We start from the raw sequence: 12,806 nt of genomic DNA on the forward strand, positions 1-12,806 counted from the left end.
GGGGGGGGAGGGGGGGGGGGGGGGGGGGGGGGGGGGGGGGGAGGGGTTCTGCCTTCCAAGTAAGCCGGCAGATGCGGCTGGGGAAGACCCCATTCTTGACAGCATGAAGCCCTAGTTCCGGTGTAACCGTGGGCCTTTGACACAACCCCCTCTCCCCCGTGCCCCCACTCCGGGGTCCTCGTGAACTCTCACCCCCAGCCAGCAACACCTGACATGTGATCTTTGCCAAGGGGAAAATAAACAGGAGGCTAGAAAGAAAGTCATAGAACCCTCTGTAGGGCACTGGGGATGCGGGTGGACATCGGGGGCAGAACCCCACTGCAGCAGGTTGAGGTGTGTACCCGCCCCCCCCCCCTAAAAGGTCAAAGTATTAATTCCAGAGTATGATCTTATATGACAACAGGATCTTTGCAGATGTAATTAAGGTAGGGATCCAGTGATGAGGTCACTCTGGATTGGGAGGGTGGGGGGAGCCCTTAATCCAGTGACAGGTGTCTTTGTAAGAAGAGAAGATTCAGACACAGAAAGAAGGAGATGTGAAGGTGGGGGCAGATGACACATCTAGAAACCTGGGATCGTCACTGGCAGCACCAGGGGCTGGGAGACAGGCCTGGAGCAGGAGCTTCCTTGGGGCCTCCAAAGGGAATGAGCCCTGCCCACACCCTGGTTTCAGACTTCTAGCTTTCAGATCTTCGAGAGAGTAAATACGGCTATTTTGAGCCTCCACGTTTGTGGTAATTTGTTCTGGGAGCCCTAGGAAACTGACATACCCACCACGGAACCCTTTAAGCCTTGCGATCTCAGTAGGCTGTACGAGAGGCAGAGGAACAGCCTTCTCTTGGGGGAGGGGAGACCACCTGGGGGGGGGCGCTGGAGCCCTGTGTCCCCAGCCCTGGCTTAGCTCCACACCCTGGTCAGGAGTGGGGCGGGGAGTCTACAGGGATATTTCTGCAGCTCTCCCTGCATTAGCATCTGTGAGCAGCCTCCTGGGGCTCTCCCCGCTCTCCAGGGGGCTGTAGGAATAAATAACAAATGGTTTCAAAGAGGATTACGGTCCTAGCACCACATGACGGAGGCATGGAAGATTAATATCTTGCCCATGCAGCACCACACTAGCAATTTGAAAGCCAGCTTTACCCCAGCACATCCATTAAAGGCTCTGCTGAATTAAGAGCTACGCAAAAGACAGTCACCAGGCGCTGTGCCTTGGTGATCATAATTCACAGGGAAAAATAGTTTCAAATGAGAATACCCGTTGTTGGTGAGGCTACGATGAAGCTACTCCATTCAGATGTTGCTACTTTGGGCTACACGGCACAATCTTCTGGTGAAACAACCGGGGTAATACAGATCTATATAGCCTGGGATCCAGAAATCCTACTTCTAAATATATCCTAGAGGTTCAGGAGAGCAAATAAACCTAGACACACACAAACCTCACTACAGCCGCTAACCCCCTAAGGAAATGATGTTTAAGTGAATGATGGAAACCCAACAGGGTGTAACGCAGTCACTGGCAGTGAGCGTCCCCCATAATTGGGTGAGGAGTGTGGAGAGCTCCCAGGTCTCCGCTGGCAGAAGGGAAAGCAGACAGGTGACAGGGGAGGGGTCCCTCTTCCCAGCCACCCTGTTGCTGCTTCAGATTCAGTCCCCTTTCTGGTGAGGACGGCCTGTGTGCACAACGCAGGGAAAGGCTCCGGTGGCAGCCTGGGAATCCCACAGGGTCGGGGGTGGGGGTGGTGCTCTGCCAGGGCCAGTTCTCACCTCCTCATCAATGGAGCTGGAGCAAGGGTGGCCAGCTGGGGGCCGGGCGGTGCCTTCCTGGGGTTTCCCTGTATGCTGACCTGGACCAGGGATCCCGATGACCCTAGACCAGGAGTGAGGCCAGGAGTGTGCACCTGCCCCGTCACGAGGTTGGTCTGGGACACAGGATCGGGAGCCCTCTGAGGTCATATCCTAGCTCCGTCCTCTGGTTGCATGACCCGAGGGAGGCATGGTGCCTGTTCTCCCCCGTGAGGCGCAGAGAATCATATTACCCAATCCTGGGGTGGCTGGAGGATTAAGAGCAAATGCGTGCCAGGTTTAACCAGGGGACTGACAAAGAGCAGGGCTGTTCTTGGACAAAGGCAGCTCTGGTACAAATAATGACAGTGACAGCGATCATTGCTGCCATCATCCTCACCATTAACCCCATCGCATGACCACCATCACTATCTTCATAACCACCATCCCCATTACCACCGCCATCATCCCCATCACCATCCCCATCCCCACTGTTATCCCCACCATCACCCCATCACCCCCATCATCATCCTCCCCATCACCACCATCATCACCCCCATCACCACTGCCATCCCCACCATCACCCCCATTATCGTCCTCCCCATCACCACCATCGCCATCCTCATCCCCACTGTTATCCCCACCATCATCCCCATCACCCCCATCACCATCCTCCCCATCACCACCATCACCAGCCCCATCGCCACTGCCATCCCCACCATCACCCCCATCGTCATCCTCCCCATCACCACCATCACCATCCTCCCCATCACCACCATCGCCATCCCCATCACCGCTGTTTTCCCCACCATCACCCCCATCCCCACCGCCATCCCCATCGTCATCCTCCCCATCACCACCATCACCATCCCCATCGCCACTGTTATCCCCACCATCACCCCCATCCCCACCGCCATCCCCACTATCACCATCACCACCACCATCATCCCCATCATCACCATGTCACCATCAACATCATCTTCCAACATCCAGATGAAGTGCCAGCTCTTTCTCACAGCACGACAAAAGGCGGTCAGCTATTCAGGTCCCCCCCACCCCCCCCACCAACTGCCGGGCCCTCAGCTCCCCTGCAAATCTGCTGGTGGGGCCATGGCCTTCTCTACCTGCCACCTGGGACCACTCAATCCGGATGCCCTGGGACAGTGTCTGCAGTTAGGAGGAATTATCTCCGCATAATTAAGTGGCTTGGCTGTAAAAACACGAGGGGCATCCTGGCCGCTGGGCACTGAACATGCGGTCTGTTCCAGGAGGCTGAGGGGCTGCAGGACAGAGGCCGTTGGTTCACACGCAAGGCGGCAGGGAGGCTGTGGCCATCAGCCGGTGCTGCCGGCCCCAGGACCGCAGCTGTCTCAGCACGCAGGTTCAGTCCCCACGTGCCACCGTCTCTGGCTGGGTGCCAGACCCAGAGGCCGTGGCTGCCCTGACCCCCCCTGGGGCACTGCCTGGTGTTCAGGGTGTGCCAGGATCGTGCCCTGGATCCGGTGGCGGGTAAGACACTTCGGGGGAGGATCTGCTGGCTGGTAGCCAGTATAGGGGAGAAGAAACGAGGGAGCCTGCAGTGGGGGTGGCCTCTGCCCGCCCCCAGGGAGCCCAGGCTTGGTCCCATGGTTTCAGCTTAAGGACCCAGAGCCCATGAGGTGGGGAGTGTGCTGCAGCTCAGCTCCTCCAAGTGGGGCCTCTGGAGGTTCCTGGGGTGGAGGAGTGGGCAGAAGGGGAGCCCCAAAAGCAGTCCTGGTGGAGGGCAGTGCCAGGGCGGGAGGTGCGACTTCATTCCTGAGCCACGGGGAACTCACGGACTCATCTGGACGGTGGCATTTACCTGTCTCTGCAGCTCTGAGCCCTGGGCACGGACGCCGTGAGGGAGTCGGGTGGTGAGTCTGGCCTCCGAGGCACGGAGTGTGCTGCTTCAAGGGACTGTGGGCACTCGGGAGACTGTGAGGTCAGCCCGGGGCAGGCGAGTGCGCTTGGGGCCCGTGTGGGGGGAGTGGGGGGCGATGCCCTGGCACCAGGCAATTTCACCAACACATAGAGGGAAACGAGCATTTCCCTGGAGAACGAGGCACAGGCTGTCTGGCTCAGGAAGCGGGAAGGCCTGGGCTGGGGTTGCAAGAGTAGCCCCCATGATGGGTGGGCCCCTCCTCTAAGGACGGTCCAATGCATGGAGCGGGGTCCCAGGGACCATGGCACAGGTTCGGTTTCTGCCCAGAGGGTTCCCTTCTCTGACCGTTCTAGGTCCATGGGCCACGCTTTTGCACCTGTGCCCAGCTCGGCAGAGGGTGCCTCCAGCTGGGCGAACGGGAGCTCCACGTGCCATTGTCCACCCTGCCCTGCCTTCTGGGAGTGTCCACCGTTCCTGATGGTCGCTGACAGCCTGCTTCTGGCACGTCCCCCCTGAGGGCTGAGCCGGGGGCTGCAGCGGTGATGACACAGACATGCCCTGTCCTCGCGGGCACATGGTCTAGGAGGGCCCAGACACCAGCCACAATGGCCACTATGGAGTGCAGAGGCATACAGGAGGCTAGCGAGGCGGCTCAGGGACCCAACACAGGTCAGCGGTCAGGAGCCAACAGGTAGGATTCCTCCCCGAGCCTTGGTTCCTTCTTCCTAAAATGGGGCCGCTGGACTACAGGGCACCAGACTGAGGGGCCTGAAGGGACTTTGCTGACGCCCACTGGCTGGAGAAGCAATGCCGAGTGAAATAAAGCCCTGTATTAGTTAAAGTGCCTGCTCACACTGGGGCTGTGTTAGAGACCAGGGATTCTGCCTGAGCGGGGGGACAGGTGCCCTCGTCTCTGTGAGGGGCTGGGGGAAGGGCCCCCTGGCTTGTGATGCCTTTGCGTGCAGAGTGCTGGGTGAGAGCCTGGGCTGCACCTGCCGCCCCCTCTCCTACTGTTCACACAGGCTGCTACCCTGGGACCCACGTGGGCATACCATGGGGCCCAGCCAGGCCCTCACACCCATACAGCCCAGCAGGTGGCTGGGCACCTCCAGCGGTTACCATGGTTACCAGCCTGCAGGAGGGTAGGGAGAAACCCTCTTTTCTGCAGCCCTCCCAGGGGCACTCTGTGGGCTTTGCCAGAACCTTCTAAGCATGGGTGAGATGCAGCCTCGGCTGTGTGAATGTGCGTGTTTGGGAAGGTGGTAGTACCTGAGGGACCCTCAAGGCAGGGCTGGGGGCGCTCATGGGACCTGGTCAGCTTCCCTCTCCCCACGCTGTATGAATGACCCAGCTCAGCCCCACAGAAGAGGCAGGAAACATCTTCTAAAGATGAGCAGCCCCCTAGACGCTTCCTCGTTTGGCCCAGTGTCCTTTCCCTGAGGTCATGCCAGTACCTCTTGCTGTCCCTGCACTTTTTAAGTTTATTTATTTTGAAAGAGAGTGAGTGAGTGGGGGGGGGGGGCGGCGCAGAGAGAGAGGGAGAGAGAGACAACCCCAAGCAGGCTCTGTACTGTCAGCCCAGAGCCTGATGTGGGGCTTGAACTCATGAACCGTGAGATCATGACCTGAGTGGAAAATGAGAGCCGGGCACTTAACCAACTGAGCCCCCCGGGCACCCCGTCCCTGATCTTTCTGTATGCAGCTCTCCCTGCCCAGAATGGTGCCCCGTCCTATGTCCCCCTGACACTCTGGCTTCAGCCTCACGTCTCTTCCTGACCACATAGGATGCACGCTGTCTGGTGGCACCTGCCCGGCCTGAAGACACTTCTGTTGTGGCCCAAGGGGCACCCACGTGTCCCGGACCCCACATCTCCCCCAGCCGATGTGGCCTCATCCACACCTTTTTGGGACAGCGAAGGAACGGGTAACTTCCCGGCACAGGCCGTACCTGCACAGAGCTGGGGTTGGGAGCACGACATCTCCTACAGGCAAGCACAGCTGCTCGGGCTGTGACATCAGGCTTGGGATGGTTGACGCATCTCATCCAAACAAATCCTTTTGTTAGGACAGTGGGTGCACGTCCCCCAGCAGATGCCCCGCGTGCCCTGGTGGCCTCTCCTAAACCCATCTTTCAGCATGAAGGGGAAGCACAGTGAGGGGGCAACCCGGTGCCTCCAAAGTGCCCTGGCCGGGGCAGCTGGGACCCCCTACTCCCCCCCCACCCCCCCAGTCACCCCTGGCTCCCTTCTCCAACAGGTGTAAACGGGGAGGGGTCTGCTGCTCCAGGAAAGTCAAAGCTTGCCTGTGGCCCTGAAGAAAGGTGGCCGTTTTGGGTTGGGATTTGCAATTCTGTTCTGGGTATCATGTGTCCTTTGTAGGAGCAAAGGGACGGACATGGCTCCGGGCCTCCTGTCCCTGACACCTGAACACCGCCTGGCCAGGGTGACTAAAAATACCTTCTTCTCATTGAGAGGGAAAACGCAATACCCCCGGGGCTGGGGGGACGGGGAGAAGAAGCCAGGAGCAGAGGTGGGAGACAGGCTACCAAGATGGGGGAGGTGAGATGCCACAGGATGAGACCAGAGGGACAGAGCCCGCTCCTCTGTAGAGCCTGGCTTCCATCAGACAAGTGCACGGACCGTCGGCATCCCCAACCAACCAACATGCCGAGAGGACCACGACGCTACTGACAATGACACCCTGTCACGCTTGTCAAGATAAAAGCAGGATTTGAGGTCACAGATGACACAGGTGTAGCAGGTCACTCCTGGAGAAGTGGGCTTCACGCATTCCTGAGACTCGAGGAAGCCCCAGGGTGCCCTTGGCATCGGAGCCTCCAATGACTGAAGCTTCCCTGTGAGCTGCCTTAGGGAGAAGCGAGAGCCGCAAGTTCACCGATAAACACAACAAGCTGGGAGTGTCTCTCAAAGTGAGGTCTCAGAACCCCTGGACCAGTGCTGGCGAAAGATGGAGCCTCATCAGGACCCTCGGGGGACTGTTTTCGGGTGCCCCTCCCTGCGGTTCTGGCGTGTGCGCCCATGGCCCTTGGCACGTCTGGAGCCCTGGGACCCCCGGAGCCCCCTGCTTCCCCGCTCTGCAGTCACACTGTGTGCACAGCTACCAGTGAAGCTGGAGAATCAGAATCTCCTTGCTCGTGCCTTCTAGTATAGCCGATTTTCTTCCATCTAGAAGGGGCGGGAAGGGCACTGTTCCCAGGGAGGCCCTGCCACCACAGAGCGTTCAGGAAAGCATGGCTCGCAGGCAGAATTCTAGATCCTTCTGCCCTTGGCTGCATTTGACAGCTTGTGGGTATCAGGGCTGGAGTTTGCTCCAAAGGATCCCCCAGCTGCCGAGGGAACATGGAAACATGCCGCGGTGAAGGGGAGTGGGTACGCTCAGACAGCAGCTCAGCAGCCCCCCCAGTGCCCACTGCAAGGGTGGGCGGGCGTGCAGACAGGCGCCGGGCAGACTGGCCTGGCCATCCAGGAGGCCTGAGGTAAGGGAGGACAGGGCGAGGTGCGTCCCTCCATTCACAGAGAGGCTCTTCTCTGCAATGGCAACGGGACCGCACCCTCTCCCCATGGAAGTGGCCGGCTGGGCCCGTTCTGAGCAGCCCTGGGGGGGATCATGAAGTCACTCAAAAGGGGACCCGAGTCACTGCTCAAGCCTTCCAGGGAGCCCCCTGGGCTCCAGGTAGGGCGATCATTTGGACCCCGTCTGTGACTAGAAGTGGAAGGTGGCAGGGTAGCCGATGTTGACCGGACACCCTGCTAGGAGACATGTATCGTCCCTATGCTTTTACTCACATAGTCTCGTTTTGCCAGTCCGGAAAGAGAGTGAAGCCAGATGGCTGAGAAGGCGAGAGCCAGAGACTGAGGGAGATGCGGAGCTAACTTCCCACCAGGGTCCACGGGCCAGACTGGTGACCGAGGGCCCTGTGGACAAGACCTGGTATTTAGGGGTCTTTATGTGCTCGGTATTTATGTGCTCGTTTACTGGGGAAACCGGCCTAGTGACGAACACTTTGCTGCTCTGTCTTGAACTCGGGGCAGGGATCTGAGAAGTAGGGCATTGCCTAGCTTTCAGCCTCCAGGAGGATGACTACCCAGCAGCCAGGGCCCAAGATCTCCGTGGAGAAAATGACCAAACTGAGTCTGCAGCATGGGTACGAAGCTGGAGGAGATAGTCCCCCCTTTCCGCTTCTTCTCTTGCCCCAATCTTATTTTATCTGTGCCCCACAAGACATCGAGAGCCAACTCTGCAGGTGCCTGTGTGCTGGGGTGAGAGAGAAGCAGGCTGGCTACAAGGGGGAGGGCAAGGGAGGCAGGGGCCAGGGATGTGGGCAAGACAGGTGTTGGGGGACTGGCTGTGCTACGAGGGACACACACAAGCCCGCACGTATGCCAAGGTCTCCAGGGTTAAGTACGTGGCGATGATTTGGCAGAGCAGGGAGAGCCTCCTGAGACCACATCCTGTGGGGCTATGAGTTAGAAAGCTGGGTGTGGCTGTGGGGCACCCTCATGGCTGGGGGGCACTGGGCCCAGAGCTCATCCTGGAGATACAGGGAGAGGGAGGCCAGCTCTCAGCTGAGCCCCACAGGAAGTGGTAAAGTGTAAGAAGACACGGCAGCTGTTCACGCCCACCCGGCAGGGAGACTCTCCTTCCTACCTGCCAAGGGCAGGCTGAACGGAAGCCTCAAGCTACCCCACAGAGACAGTATGACCAGGTGGGTCACCATCTGGTCCCAGGGGTGCTCTCTCTCCTGGGGAGGCCCTGTTCCCTCTTCCTCCCCTGAAGTGGCTGAGCCAAGAGAGGTCGGCCAAGGACCACCTCTGTTCACAGAGTGCTCCAGAGAAAGGCAGGACCTGGAGTGAATGGAGGGCAGAGTGTGTTAGGCTCCCCTTTGTGAAAAGGGTGGGTTTCCATGTCCCTTGGGAGCTGGGATTGAACCCTGACCCTGCTGTGGATCTGAGACCCATCTGTGTGTGTGCGGCACACGGGGCGGGGGGGGGGGGGGGGGGGTGGGGGGGATTTCCGGCATTTCCGGGGCTTGCTGGGAAGGGGGAGGGGTGGTACCTGTCTCAGAGTCTTGGCACAGCAGGAACAGAATCAAGGTTTCCTTAGGAGATAGGAGGCTGGGTCAGTCTTTCTACCCTTCTGTGCCCCAGTTTCCCCATCCTGGCTAACCAGCCCACCTTGTAGGGTGATTTACAAAGATCTGTCACAGAGCAAGGTCCAAAGTGCAGGCCCAGGATGACCTAAGACTCTTCTCTCTTTTCATCTTGCCAGGTGCCTTGGCCCCTTGCCTTCTCTTCGATGACCTCTTTGGAACCATGGCGCCCTGGCTCTGGGGTCCTGCCAGGCCAAGCAGGATGGTATCACTAGAATTCTCTGTGGTTGATGACATTCCCCCCCCGCCCCCCACAACAGCTCCCCAGTGACTCAGACACACCCCAGGGCACTGGTTTCCTCTATACATGTCAGCAACATCTCAGAGTGGCCTAACCAAAGGGCAGCTGAATCCAATGGTTGGGCACATCACAAGGTGCTGGCTTCTTCCGATTGGGAGAGCGGAAGATGACCTGGGCTTCCATTAGTGGGGTGTGAAGGGTCTGGATCCACCCCTGCCCTCAGTGACCTTGGAGAAGTCTGCCTCTGGGCTTCCGCGGACTCCCTTAGGGGGGAAGATGGCCAAGACCTTTCGCCTCTATGAGGTGAGACCCCCTGGCTGCTGGGAGAGGGGATGGAGGGAGGCTCGGTGTTTCTGGCCCCCACACCTTCAGAGATTGTCTTCCCCAAGTGCCACCTGCAGCGGCCACTGCCCTGCCCTGTTATTCAGGGACTCCAGGAGATCACTCTTCTCTGTGACCTTTGGTGACATGAAGGTCACTGAGAATGTCATCAAGGACTAAACACGTGCTGCTTTCAGCCGGAGTCCCCGGAAACGAAACGCGTGACACAGGTTCCAACAAAGAGGAGGCCTTCCTTCGCCACTCTGAGGTGCCTGGTTGCCTTGGACCCAGCACCAACTAACAGAAAGTCTGGAGGAGCGCCCCCCCACTCCCTCTGAGCCCCTACCGGAAACTGCCAAATCAAAACTTGTGCCACTCGCTTCCTCCTGAATCATTTGGAGATCGTTGGCAAAGAAAGCCAGCCTCTCAGGCTGTCCCCGTCCACGGAGCTCACTCGTCCCTCAGGCTCCCAGAGCGCACGGCCGGCTGGGACCCTCGCAAGGCAAGAAGCGGTATCCCGTTTCGCCACACCTGTGGTGTGCAATTCCTTTTGTGCCCAATTCTTCCCAACCAGGCTCCACATTCAGACCCAAAGGGTTTTGAGCACAAGACCTGGGTTTCACGTTTTTCATAAACCCCCTCCCATCCCCCACGGCCTGGCTCAGTCCTGGGGGGGTGCCGAGGAGTGTCTACAGAGTCTGGCAACTGGCAGGGGAGAGAGAAACACAACAGCTGAACCTCAGTTGTATACGGGAGGCCTCCCCCGGGGTTGCTTTCCAGGCAGGAACGAGCTGCAGCCCAAACACCATCACGGCCACTGAGGCTGGGTGTGGATCTGGAGCGTTCCCATGGACGCAACCTGGGGAGCCAATGCCCTCTGGGCCCCTCACTGAGACAGCACATGGGCAGGAGCCCAGGAACTGCACATAAGCCTGGCTCTGCAGGTGGATGCTTTTCCAAGCAACAACCAGGAGGGCAGATGGGACTCTCCACACGCAGGTCCCCCAACCCTGCAATGTGTTAGCAGAGTGGGAGCTTGCTCTTGGCACTGGAAGTGGGATGGCATTTTTGAGGGGGAGGAGAAGTTGCAGAGAAAGAAGAAACCCCGAAACGACAGACCCTGGGACAGCTGTGGCCTGAACTTGGTGTTCTCACTCCTCGGATGTGGATGTATTAATTTCCATAAATGCTAATAGCCCATTTCCCCAAGAGCTATTACTTATGTCATCTCCCCTTGGATGCGGTTCAACACAGGACAGACAAATGAGGGGGAGAGAAGGCAGCCCCCACTGGCGGGTCCCCTGCTCCCCACCCATGTCCCCACCAGGCAGCTCGGGTTTCTTTCCTAAGGTGGCCCTTGTAACTAACTGCAGGGTCAAGACCCCCAGCCTTCAGCCCCGCAGCCGAGTTCTGTCAGGCCAGGAGGCAAAGAAAGTTACCAACCCCGAAAATGCTGAATCACAAAGTGAGGCTGAGCAGGAAAGTGGGGGTGGGGTGGGGAGGGAGATGGTGGCCAGGGAGGAAGGCAGGAAAGGGTGCTAAGGGGCTTCCCACCTGGAGCCCCCCAGGATGCTCTAGGTGAAGCGCAGTCCCCCCACGGGATCCCCCAGGATAAGCGCCAGGAGGAGCGGAGCCAGGGTGTGACTGGGTGGGAGGGTGGCAAGGTGGGCAGGTACTCTGGCTGCTGCTACCGCAGCACGAAACGGTGCAGCTTCTGGGTCTCTGCATCCTGCGGGAGCAGCAGCAGGTAGGGAGGTAGGGAAAGAAGAGAAGCTGAAGATGGGGAAGGGGCTTAGGCACGGGGTGGAGTGGGGTGGGGTGGGGTTGGGTGTGTAGGTAGCCCGAGGAACTGGTGCAGGAAGGAAGTGCCAAGGACCTGGGGACCTGCAAGGTGGGGGGAGAGCGCCCACTGGGAGAGATGTAGGGGCTGGGAGCAGACCGGATGGGAGGATGGGGACAAGGATCGGGAGAGAGAGGCAGGATGAGCCTTCAGAAGCAATAAGGAGGAGAGATAGGGAGGTCCGTGGCCAGGCGCGCTCGGATGGGGCTGCGCAGAGGCCGCGGGAAGGGATGGGAAGGAAGGCTGGGGGCAGGGGGAGGCGAGGCTGCAGGAAGGGGAGGGGGCAGAGGTGGGGAGGAGGGCACCCGGACGAGGGGAGGGATGAAGTTTGGGGCAGGGGTCGGGGATGGGAGCTGAAAGGTCGGGCGGGATGGGGGAAGGGAGATGATGGAGAAGGAGGTGAGCCGGCTGGAGAGGAGGTGAGGACGGAGGCGGGCGCGGGGACGCGCTGTGGAAGAGGAGATGGAGAATCAGCGCGGGCCTCGCGGGTGCCCGCCGCTGCTCTCCCGGCGCACGGCAGTGGCCAGCGCGGCCCGCCGGGGTCCCCCTGCACTCACCTGGGGGCTCCAGCTCCGAATCCTGTGCCCCGCTCCGGATCTTCCTTCCCGCCCTGCCCCGGCGACTTTAGCGCCCCCGAATCCCGCTCGCTCGGCCAGGTTCCGCCTGCAGCATCCTCACCTCGTGGGACGCCCTGGGCCACGCCTCTACTGTCTTCTCATTGGTTGGACTTCACGCCAGTCATATTCCAATTGGCTGAAGGGGTCGTCGGCCATGCAAATCAGGACGGGCCCGCGGCTGCGCCGATTGGCTGGCGCTACGGGAGCGGAGCTCCTGGACTGGGGCTCTGATTGGTCCCTCGGGCCTGCCAGCAACGCTGACGCGGGGCGGGCTCCGGGCGCGAGCGCGCGGCGCGCCGCCTGCCGAGGCTACTCCCGCGGTGGTGGCGGACGGGGCGACCCTCTGCGGGTCCTCTGTCCTCTAGGCCTGCGGCTCCGGCGGGCTCCCGAGGGCACCGGCGGGGCTCTGGGTCGGTCGTGGGGGCACTTCCTCAACAGCTTGGGCCTCGGCGCGCCGGGCACGGCCGCGGCGGGCGGCGGGCCCGTCTCCTAGGTAACGCAGTCCGCGGCGGGCGGAACCACGCTGGCTGGCGCCGCGGGGGAGGTTGGACGGGGCCCGGGGCGCTGCGGGCGGCGGAGCGGGCTGGGGCCCGGGCTAGGGGTGCTCCGTGCGTCCCTCCGCGGGGACAGGGAGCCCGCGTCAGTGGCATCCCACCCCCTGTCTTGACCCTTGGTGCGGCCCGGGGTTCCAGTGGGGCTCCTTGGGGCTCACCCTGCGCGCCCTCTGCCCTTGGCCCTGGCGTCCGTCAGCAGCCGCTCGGCTTAAGACGAGAGCGCGGTGCGGACGACCTGGGCTTTGCTGAGACCCTGATGGACGTAGGCCCACTGCGCTCGGCGTCCCGCTGCCCTTTCCCGGCCGGACAGCAGTGGGGGACTCCTGCAGGGTGTTTGTTCCCGGGTCGGGCCCTCATCCCCTGCTGGCGCGTCCCAGAGCC

General features: G+C 60.5%; 2 protein-coding genes across 2 annotated transcripts in view; one reads left to right on the forward strand and one right to left on the reverse strand.

Moving 5' to 3' along the window:
- The window catches only part of KCNAB2 (potassium voltage-gated channel subfamily A regulatory beta subunit 2), an 84,719-nt gene extending 72,798 nt beyond the window's left edge, over positions 1–11,921 (reverse strand). The window contains exon 1 of the mRNA XM_049618201.1: positions 11,812–11,921. The gene's annotated coding sequence lies outside the window, so the exon portion shown is untranslated. The remainder of the gene's footprint in view (positions 1–11,811) is intronic.
- A 232-nt stretch (positions 11,922–12,153) lies between these two features.
- The window catches only part of NPHP4 (nephrocystin 4), a 109,718-nt gene continuing 109,065 nt past the window's right edge, over positions 12,154–12,806 (forward strand). Inside the window, exon 1 of the mRNA XM_049618928.1 lies at positions 12,154–12,364. The gene's annotated coding sequence lies outside the window, so the exon portion shown is untranslated. The remainder of the gene's footprint in view (positions 12,365–12,806) is intronic.

Source organism: Panthera uncia (assembly GCF_023721935.1).
Source record: "Panthera uncia isolate 11264 chromosome C1 unlocalized genomic scaffold, Puncia_PCG_1.0 HiC_scaffold_4, whole genome shotgun sequence".
NCBI lineage: Eukaryota > Metazoa > Chordata > Mammalia > Carnivora > Felidae > Panthera > Panthera uncia.